The following is a 10,452-nucleotide window of genomic DNA, read 5'->3' as shown; positions in this document are numbered from 1 at the left end:
GAGTCTCACTAAGTCACCCAGTCTGACCTTGAGCTTGTGATCCTCCTGGCTTAGTGTCACACAAGTAGGCTAAGGGATCCCAGACATGCACCAGCTCTACTTTCCAAACCACAGAATGGATTAAAGAGGGGACAAAATAGAAGAAGGAGCCAGGTGCAGTAGTGCCTGCCTATAATACCAGCTACTGGGGAGGGGGAGGCAGGAGGATAGCAAGTTTGAGTCCAGCCCGGCAACAGCCATATCCTGTATCAAAATTAAAAAAAAAAAAAAAGAAGAAGAAGAAGAAGGGCTGGAGGCAAAGTTCAGTGAAGATCTGCTTACTTAGCGTGCACAAGGCTCTGGGCTTGATCCCCAGCACTGCAGAAAACAACTTATGAAAATAAGTTGAAAATGGAGACAGACTTTTCCATAAGTACATGGGGGGAATTTAACTTTGAAATTCTAGTGACTATTCACAATTAACTTTAGAATTTATCTTTTGTCATGAAAACATGGTCACTCTTTCTACTTCATATTATTTGTACTGAGGCCATTCATTGTTCTTGAGGCTGAAAATAACTAATCTGAACTAGGCTTTATTTTAAAAAATCTGCTTTTCATTTATGCAGAAAGTCAAGCATCTAAAATATGTTTGATTCTGACTAAAAAATAGATGAAGACTTCCAAACTGATCCTGGCATACTCTGACCTGCAATTCATCCAATGTTTCTGCAATCACAATCTCCAGAGTTCTTAAATAGGCCCTCCCTCCGTTTTTATTCACCAGTGAAAGTATAGTGTCACAGATTCCTCAAGTAGTGACCTCATCTTCTGGAGAAGAGAGTCTCTTGTTGACAGCAATGGCTTGGATTGGACTTCTGCATGTCAGTATGTCTATGTGAAGCTTTGTGCACTTGATGCAGAAACAGCCCCAGTAGCCCAGTCCTTCAGTAGCCAAGTCCTCTCTTGGGACCTGGCAATACTCATCTCCTGGTAGAAGACAGTTTGGGAAGCTACCAGAGACACCAGAGTAGTGACTTTTAGATTCATGATGAAACAGGTGAAATTCATACAGAATCAGAAAGCATGAATTACAATGCCCCAGGACCAGTATCTTGTGAGCCTGTGATCATTTGCCAGGGTAGTTGCAGCACACGTACAGCTGTGTCAGATCAAAGCCATCCTCCCAAAAAGTGCATTCCCTGACTTTGGCAAAGGTTGAATTAGAATTCTTGGAAGTAAGGGAACCCCTGATCAGTTTGGTGCTGCAGAGGGTTTATGAGCTCTGGATTCTTGGGGTGAGGTGGGTGTGATAGTCCCTGCCTAAAGTGACAGCTGTGTGGGGAATCTTGAGCTAGTCCCTGGGTACATAGCTTATAGCCACACTAGCTCATTTCACTGGTGACTACTCCACTGTACCACCCAACCCAGGTGTCTAAGAGAAGAAAGCCCAGACCTGCTCTTCAAACACTGGTCTCCAATTTTTTTTTTGACCCTTTTAAGTTATGTGTGTCTTTAAGTTGTTACAAGTGTCTTTATTTTAAGTTGTGTGTGTCTTTATAGTTAATGTGGATTTCTTAGAGACAAATAGAGCTGGGTCTTATTCTCCAATTCAGTCTAACAATCTCTTGGGTTTTTCTTTTCTTTTTTTCTTTTTTCTTTTTTCTTTTTTTTTTTTTCTTTCTTTTTTTTTTGTTGTTGTTTTGTTTTTGGTGAATTTAGACCATTTACAATTAATATGGTTGGATTTAGGTCTATCTTTTTATAACCAAAGTCCTAGGCCAGAGACCTGACTTGGGCTGTTCCAACAAAGTAGGTTCAGCCATTTACCCAAAAAAACAAACAGAAAAAAAAAGAAAAACAGCTGTATTAGGAAGACAAAGTGAGATCAAGCATCTCGCCCTTTGAGTCACTGATAGAAGTTTTAGATTTGTTTATTTATTTATTTAGCAATACTGGGGATTGAACCCAGCAGACTCTACCACCAAGCAACAACCTTTTATTTTATTTATTTTTAAATTTTGAGACAGGGTCTTGCTAAATTGCTGAGGCTGACCTTGAACTTGCAATCCTCCTGCCTCAGCCTTGAAGTTTGCTGGGGTCGCGGGTGTGCGACTGCCCAGCTGAGCTTTATGTTTAAACAAAGGAAGAACTGGGGGCAAGGGAAGAGGTGCACATAGTTAAGCAGTCTTGGTCAAACTGTGGTCTGGTTGATCATTCTCTTAGTTCTGGTTCTGTGCGGTGGCTCTGGAGAAGTCCAGAGAAGTCATTATCACTTGAGGGAACAATTTTTACTCATTGCTTAGGATGTTTTATTTATTAAACCTGTGATCCTGGAAGGGGCCAATTCCCAGTTCCCATGAGATGACTGCTTCTATTTCAGAAGGCAGTCTTCTTGTGGGGTAATGTGCCTGCAAGTTCCCCTGTTCCTGGAAGGTGACTGCAGATTTAGGGCAATGACAGGAGACTCTAGACACCACTCCAGGGGTCTAAAATAGGGTGCTGTAAAAGCTGAGAGTCAAATGTACCTGTAAATCTTGCCTTAGTCTTAAAGGGAAGCAAGACGGATTAGGTAAAATTAGGGCTAATAAACCTCACATTACCAGTTTTTAGATGAATACTCCTTAAATGATGAATATGCCTATGTGCAGAGCAGAGCAGAGATCTGAAGACAGATACAAAATGAAGGCAGAGATGCCAAGTTCTATCCTGCTTTTAGTTGCCCATTGGGCATCTGCAGGCCCAAGAGTCACTGCCAAATTGATTGCTTGCTCAGTGTGTGGGGGAAAAAATCAACACACTGGTGTCAGAAGTAGTCTGATTGACTGGATGTGGTGGTGCACACCTGTAATCTCAGTGGCTTGGGAGGCTGAGGCCGGAGGATTTCGAGTTCAAAGCCAGCCTCAGCAATTTAGCAAGGCCTAAGCAACTCAGTGAGACCCTGTCCCTAAATAAAATATGAAAAAGGGCTGAGGATGTAGCTCAGTGGTTAAGCACCCCGGGTTCAGTCCTCAGTACAAAAAAACAAAACAAAATCTATGTTGCTTGTTGAGTGAGAATATAGGAGAACCTGACTTGGTTTTTTCCTACATAGTTGAATGAGTTCATCCTGTTTGGAGTTCACTGAGTTTTCTTTCTTTTCTCCGCCCCCCCCCCCCCCCCCCGCTCCCGCCCACGCCCACCCTGGGGATTGATGCCAGGGTCTCATGCATGTAGGCAAGTGCTCTGCAGCTGAGCTATACCCCCAGCCCACACTGAGTTTCTTGAATCTGTAATTTTATGTCTTTTGCCAAATTTGAGAACATGTCTTTAGCTATTTTTTTCCTGCATCAGTTTCTTCTCCTTCCGCTGGGACTCTGATAATATGAATGTTAGGCCAGTTCTGAGACTATTCATTACTTTGTTAATTCCCTTTGCATGTCATTCTTCGGATTAAATATTTTCTCTTCATCTATCTTAAGTCATTGACTCTTCTGTCATCTCCATTCTGCTATTAAGCACATCCAGTGAATTTTTATTTCAGATATTGTGGTTTCGGTTCTAAAATTCCCATGTGGTTTTTTTTATAGTTTCTGTTTCTCTGCTGAGAAGGTCTCTTTAGCCTTTAAGTGTTTTTACTTTTACCACAGAGAACACAGTTATAATAGGTATTTTAAATCTATATCTGATAATTTCAACCTCTGGGTCAACTTGAGATTGCCCCAGATCATAAAAAATGGTTACATGTTCCTAGGTTCCTAGGGCTTAGTTGAAGAATTTTGGATTGTATCCAGATTTTTTTTTTTTTTTGGGGTGGTGGTAGTGGTGCTGAGGATTGAACTCAGGGCCTTGTGCATGTGAGACAAGCACTCTACCAACTGAGCTATATTCCCAGCCCCTGTATCCAGATATTTTGAACATTTTGTTGTCACTTTGGGTCTTGTTAAAATCCTCCACAGCAGGCTGGGAGCGTAACTCAGTGGTAGAGCACTTGCCCAATATGCACCAGGCCTGTGGTTTGATCCCTAGCACCATTTAAAATATATATATATATTTTTTTTTTTTTCTCTAACATACTATCATTCTCCTTTTGTTTTTGGTTTTTGCACTTGCTGGGGATTGAACCCAGAGCCTCAAGCGTGCTATGCTATGACCCTAGCCCGCTCTTGTTTTTGTAACTACTTTTCTACTGAAATACAGTCAAACCTGTTCATTTACATACTGTCTACAAATGCTTTGGCACTACAACAGTAGAGTTGAATAGTTGTGACAGAACTTCATGGTCCACAGAGCCTAAAATATTTACTGCCTGGGTGGGGGTGTAGCTCAGTGGTAGAGCACTTAATTGCCTGGCACATACAGGCCCTGGGTTCCATCCCAACACACCACACACACACACACACACACACACACACACACCCCAAAAAAAAGGATGAGAATCATTTGCTTTATAACCTTGGATTATAGAACTCAAGGTTCATACGCATCTTATCTCCCCATCTTCTCCAACCCTGAACAAAGATTAATTGAATCAGGGAACTTTGTGATTTTTATAGTGCACAAATAGCCAACTCAGAATGACATAATTTAATATTAAATCAGCCCATGACTGAATTTTATATTAGGCACTTGATACTGTATATTACTTTCAAAATAAACAACCTGAAGCCAACTCTTCAGGGAAAGGAAAACAGGCAGTAATTATTGATGCTTGATTCCCCCTGCCTTCCTTCCCTCCCTCCCCTCCTCCTTAATAAAATCAGATGGGCAATAAACATTGGAACTGGATGCTGATCCTTTGCAAGCTAAGAGATATAGATGCTTACATAGCCAGGACCCAGGCTAAAAAGAAATTAGTCAAGAAGACAATTACCTACAATACTAATTATAAGCACCTTCTCAATGTCTATCTTAATTATCAAGATCTATAGATACCTCCAGAATATAATAATGATGACTTGTTATAACTATTTCCAAAATACAATAAACTTGATTAAAGGTATTATAAATATCTTACAGTTATATACTTGAAACCTGTGTTTACATAAAATAGCACTCAATACACAAGCCATCCAAAGCAGATGGTCCCTTTTTTTCCTCACTTTAAATTTGCTAGAACATTTCATAATCGAAAGACATCTTCCCCTGATTCCTTCAATATAGAGTGTGACATCCTTGGAGGTGGGTGAAGAAATGGTAAAGAATAAAGGAGTTAGAGAAAAGGCAGAATTAACTAGAATGTGGAGCCATCTGCCCTTCACCCCATTCCCCAACCCCCCTTTCCCAGGGTGGATCATCCCAACCGGGATTGCACTGCCTCAATCACCCTGCTGTGTGCCCCAAGCTTAGGGTGCCCCAAGCTTGGAGTGCCCAGTTCTCACTCTTCCCACCCTCTTCCTAAGATACTAAGCACAGTGACATGTTGAAAAGCTGACCTGTGGTTGCAAGATTAGAGAGTACTGAGTACATGGGACTTTGCTTGAGAAGGGTGGCACACGCTTGTAATCCCTGCGGCTCTGGAGGCTGAGGCAGGAGGATCATGAGTTCAAAGCCAGCCTCAACAATGGTGAGGCACTGAGCAACTCAGGGAGACCCTGTCTCTAAATAAAATACAAAATAGGGCTGGGGATGTGGCTCAGTGGTCGAGTGCTCCTAAGTTCAACCCTCAGTACCAAAAAAAAAAAAAAAAGAAGAAGAAAGAACAAAAAAACAGCCCAACAACCTCTTTCCTCTTTGTTCAGTCTTTCAAAATGTAATGAAAAAATGTTCCATCTCACCTTGGACCTCACACAGGGGAATGACACTTCAAAGCGGGAGATGAGCAAATGACACCTTTGCTCATAGGGAGAACTATTTGGTTTAGACTTTTCAAAGCCCCATCTTGCTTGGATATGGCTTGTAAAAGAGTCTAAAATTGCCTGAATGGATTTCTATCTTTATAGCCTTCCCAATGTAAAGAGGGGAAATATCTTATTTTTATGTGTCATGGACAAGAGAGCGAAGAGTGGGCACAGAGGACAGTGTTTATGCTTGCAGGAAGTAGCTTCTGCAGAAGAACTGACAGTCCATTCTTCACAATAGTAGCCAACAGTAATTAGGGACTGTTATGGTTTGGATATGAGATGTTCCCCAAAAGTTCCTGTGTTCATGCAGGAATATTAGGTGGTCAAATGATTGGATTATGAGAGCTGTAACCCAATCAGGCCATCTGGGTTTGAATGGACTAACTGGGTGGTAAAGGGTGCTAAATAATGGCAGGTGGGGCGTGGCTGGAGGAGGGGGGTTACTGGGGGGCGTATCCTGAAGGGGTGCAGCTTCCTCTTTTTCTCTCTGCTTCCTGACTGCCATGAATGGAGCAGAGTCCTCCACCATGCCTTCAGCCATGATGTTCTGCCTCAACTGGGGTCAGGGCGTGGAGTTAGTCCACCATGGACTAACTCTGAAACCTCTGAAACCGTGGACCAAAATAAACTTTGCCTCCTCTAAGATGTTCTTGTCAGTTATTTTGGTCGAACTGATGAAAATTAACACAGGTCCCTGTTCTGCACCAGGCATAGCCATCTGACAGAATTAAGACACTGAACAAGTTAGATGCTATCATTAGCATCACCTTTACCTTACAAATGGGGAAACTGAGACTTGGAACAGTCAAATAGCTTGCACAAAGTCTCTTAAAGTCTCTTATCTGTTAAATGACAAGAGCTAGGATTTGAACTTGTCGCTGGCTCCAGAGTCTCCGCAACTAACCATCCTGTTCAGCAACCATGGAGTTGAATGAGTTGGTCACATAAGCTGTGAAGTGAGCAGAATGCCAAGCTTTTACCCTGGAGATATAAAGAAAGGAGACTGGAGAGAGAGCTTTGTTACCATCGTCATTTTGATTTATTACCTTGGGTTCCAGTCTGGTAAAATTCATGCTGCCTAGCTGGGCACAGTGGTGCACACCTGTAATCCCAGCATCTTGGGAGGCTGAGGCAGGAGGACTGTGAGTTCAAGGCCAGCCTCAGCAACTTGCCAAGGCCCTAAGCAACTCAGATCAGGTGGAAGCCTTTTATGATATAGCATCACTTCTGATGGAGTCACATGCCCACCTGCACTCACTGGGAGGAATAACAGACTCCATCTTGCAACGAACGTGAAGAGGACTAAAGTCACATCATAAGATGTTGTAGGATGGGAGATCTTGTTTATGTTCATTCTCTTCCTCCCCCCACCCTCTGTCTCTTGGAATTGAACCCTGGAGTGCTTAACCACTGATCCACATCCCCAGCCCTTTTCATTTTTTATTTAGAGACAGGGTCTCCATAAATTGCTTAGGGCCTCACTAAGTTGCTGAGGCTGGCCTTGAATTTGCAACCCTTCTGCCTCAGCCTCCCAAGTCGCTGGGACTATAGGCATGTGCCACCATGCCCAGATTGTTGTAATCTCTTGTAAAAGTGTAACTAGCCACAGTTCCTTTCCATATTTTCTCCTCCTTTCCCCTTTCCTTTTGCCCTGTACTTCCTCCTACTTTTGTCGTTTTTCTTTCCTGCTCCCCAAGTGTTTGAGTCAGCTTTTCTCTGCTGTGACTAAAGGGCCTGACGAGAACAATCTTAGAGGAGGAAAAGTTTATTTGGGGGCTCGCGCTTTCAGAGCTCTCAGTCCTCTCAGTCTGTCGGCAGCTGGCTCCATTCCTCAAGGCTGGAGGTGAGGCTGATCGTCATGGCAGAAGAGTGTGGTGGAGGGAAGTCGCTCACATGACGATCAGACGGCAGAGAGAGACCCCACTCTCCAGATAGACGCCAAAGGCCCGCCCTTGACCCACCTCCTCCAGCCACACCCTACCCACCCTACCCTGTTAATCCCTTTGGGGGATTAATTCACCAGTGGGGTTAAGGCTCTCATAACCCAATCATTTCTCCTTGAACCTTCTTGCATTGCCTCACACATGAGCTTTTGGGGGACACCTCACATCCAGTCCATAACACCAAGCCTCTCCATAGTCGACGCCAACATTCCTCATCTCTGTTCAGTTCCTATCAATCGAGCATATATAATGTGAAGGGCTCGGGTCCAAAGACACAGAGAGCACTCCTCTTGCATTTTTGCACACAGTTTTCTCTTCCTCCATTTTGAGAAATACAGGGCTTCTCATCCTCAGCATTACTGACATTTTGGGCTGGATCTCTTATTTGGGGGGGGGGCTATCTTGTGATCTGCAGGGCGTGTTGCAGCATTCCTGCTGGTCTGTACTCATTAGACATCAGTAGCACCTTGCCCCGGTCATGATAATCAAAAATGTCCCCAAACATTGCCAAATGTCCTTCAGGGGGAAAATCACTCCCCAGTAAAGAACCACTGTTAATAGGGAGTACACACAGGAGGTGGAGTTGACAAAACCCCAAATCTTAGAAGGCAGTGGTCTTCAGGCCGTTTTGATCATGCAGTCTTAGCTACTGGGTAGCGTTTGAGCACAGAGCCCAACAGATGCTTATTTATGTATTCATCAACAGTATACACGTCCTCCATGTTGTTCTTTTATATAATTATAAAGTATTCACAAAGGTGGACTCTTTTGAGGGGGGTACTTGGGGTTGAACCCAGGACTGCTCTTCCATTGAACTCTCTCTCTCTCTCTCTCTCTCTCTCTCTCTCTCTCTCTCTCTCTCTCCACTCTCTCTCTTTTTTTTAAGTCCTGGGAATTGAACTCAGGGGCACTCAACCACCGAGCCACATCCCCCAGCCCTATTTTTTTTATTTAGATACAAGGTCTCACTGAATGCCTGAGTGCCTCACTGTTGGTGAGGCTGACTTTGAACTTGTGATATTCCCACCTCAGCCTCCCAAGCCACTGGGATTACAGAAATGTGCCACCACAACTGGCTCCCAGCTCTTTTTTAATTATTAATTTTTTTTTGAAACATGTTCTAAGTTGTCAAGGCTGGCCTCAAACTTGTGATCCTCCTGCCTCAGCCTCCTGAGTAGCTGGCATTGATCACAGGAATGTGCCATTGTGTGTACACAAAATGGACATTTTTTTTTAAAGGATAGGATAAAACCTAATTACCATCCTTTTTTTTTATGGTACTGAAGATTGAAACCAATGCCCTGTTCATGTTAGGCAAGTACTTTGCCAATGAGCTACACTCTCAGTCCTTTTAAAACTTATTTTGAGCCAGGCACAGTGGCACATCTCTGTAATCCCAGCAGCTCTGGTGGCTGAGACAGGAGGATCATGAGTTCAAAGCCAGCCTCAGCAAAAAGTGAGGCACTAAACAACTCAGTGAGACCCTGTCTCTAAATAAACTATCAAAAATAGGACTGGGGATGTGGTTCAGAGGGTGAATGCCCATGAGTTCAACCCCAAGTACCCCCCCCCAAAATTATTTTGAGACAAGCGCTTCCTAAATTGCTCAGACTGACCTCAAACTTGCAATCCTTCTGCCTCAGCCTCCTGAGTAGCTGGGATTACATGCCCAGCTGGAGGATTGATTGATTGATTTTTGTACTGGAGACTGAACCTAGAGGGGCTGTACCACCAATCTACATCTCTAGCCCTTTAAAAAAATTTTTGTAGTTGTAGATGGACAGAATGAATGCCTTTATTTTATTTATGTTTATGTGGTGCTGAAGATAGAACCAAGTGCCTCACATGTGCTAGGCAAGCACTCTACAGTCCTGGCCCTCTAGCACTACCCCCCTATTTTTTAATTTTTTTAGTTTTTGATGGACACAATACCTTTATTTTGTTTATTTTTTTATGTGGTACTGAGGATCGAACCCAGTGCCTCACACATGCTAGATGTGCAACCCCAGTACTGCCAGCCCTTTTATTTTTTATTTTAAGACAGGGTCTCACTAAATTGCTATGGCTGGTCTTGAATTTGCCATCCTCCTGCCTCAGTCTCCCAAGTTGCTGAGATTACAGGCAAGTGCCACTGGAGAATTTTTTTTTTAGTGTGATGAAATTATTCTCTATTGATGGTATACTGGTGGATATGTAACATTGTGCATGTGTACACCTACACATGCAAAATGAAAAACAACTTTTTCAACTACAGTGCAGTATGCAAGTCTTTTGCCTTTAGTCCTTCAGACTTTGCTTATTTCTGAAGTTACTTAGATCATCACTCTTCACTCAACTCCTTCAGAGTTGTAAAACATCAGTATGGGCTCATGTTTAGCTTGGAGACATGTATAAAGTTGGCCTTCTATATTCAAGGGTTCTGCATCTGCTGATCCAACCAACCAAGAATTGAAAATACTTTGGAAAAAATTTACCTATACTGAATATGTACAGACTTTTTTTTAAAAAAAAACATCATTCCCAAAACAATAGAGATTTAAAAATAACTATTTGTATAACATTTACACTGTATTCAATACTATAAGTAATATAGGGGTGATTTAAAGTATTCAGGAGGATGTGTACATATTATATACAAATACTATGTTAAGTTAGGGTCTTCAGTATGCTCCAGTTTTGATACCCACAGAGAGTCCTGGGAACTGATC

General features: G+C 42.7%; 1 protein-coding gene across 1 annotated transcript in view; it reads left to right on the top strand.

The window, feature by feature from the left end:
* Positions 1–10,452, top strand: part of Tbc1d22b (TBC1 domain family member 22B) — an 85,205-nt gene that overhangs the window by 72,857 nt on the left and 1,896 nt on the right. The window lies entirely within an intron of this gene.

The sequence above is a fragment of the Marmota monax genome, unplaced genomic scaffold (genome assembly GCF_021218885.2).
Source record: "Marmota monax isolate L192 unplaced genomic scaffold, Marmota_monax_Labrador192_F-V1.1 WCK01_AAM20220418_F8-fsc00127, whole genome shotgun sequence".
Taxonomy (NCBI): Eukaryota; Metazoa; Chordata; class Mammalia; order Rodentia; family Sciuridae; genus Marmota; species Marmota monax.
Note: the sequence above shows the minus strand (reverse complement) of the source record. Positions and strands in the feature narration are given on the sequence as shown.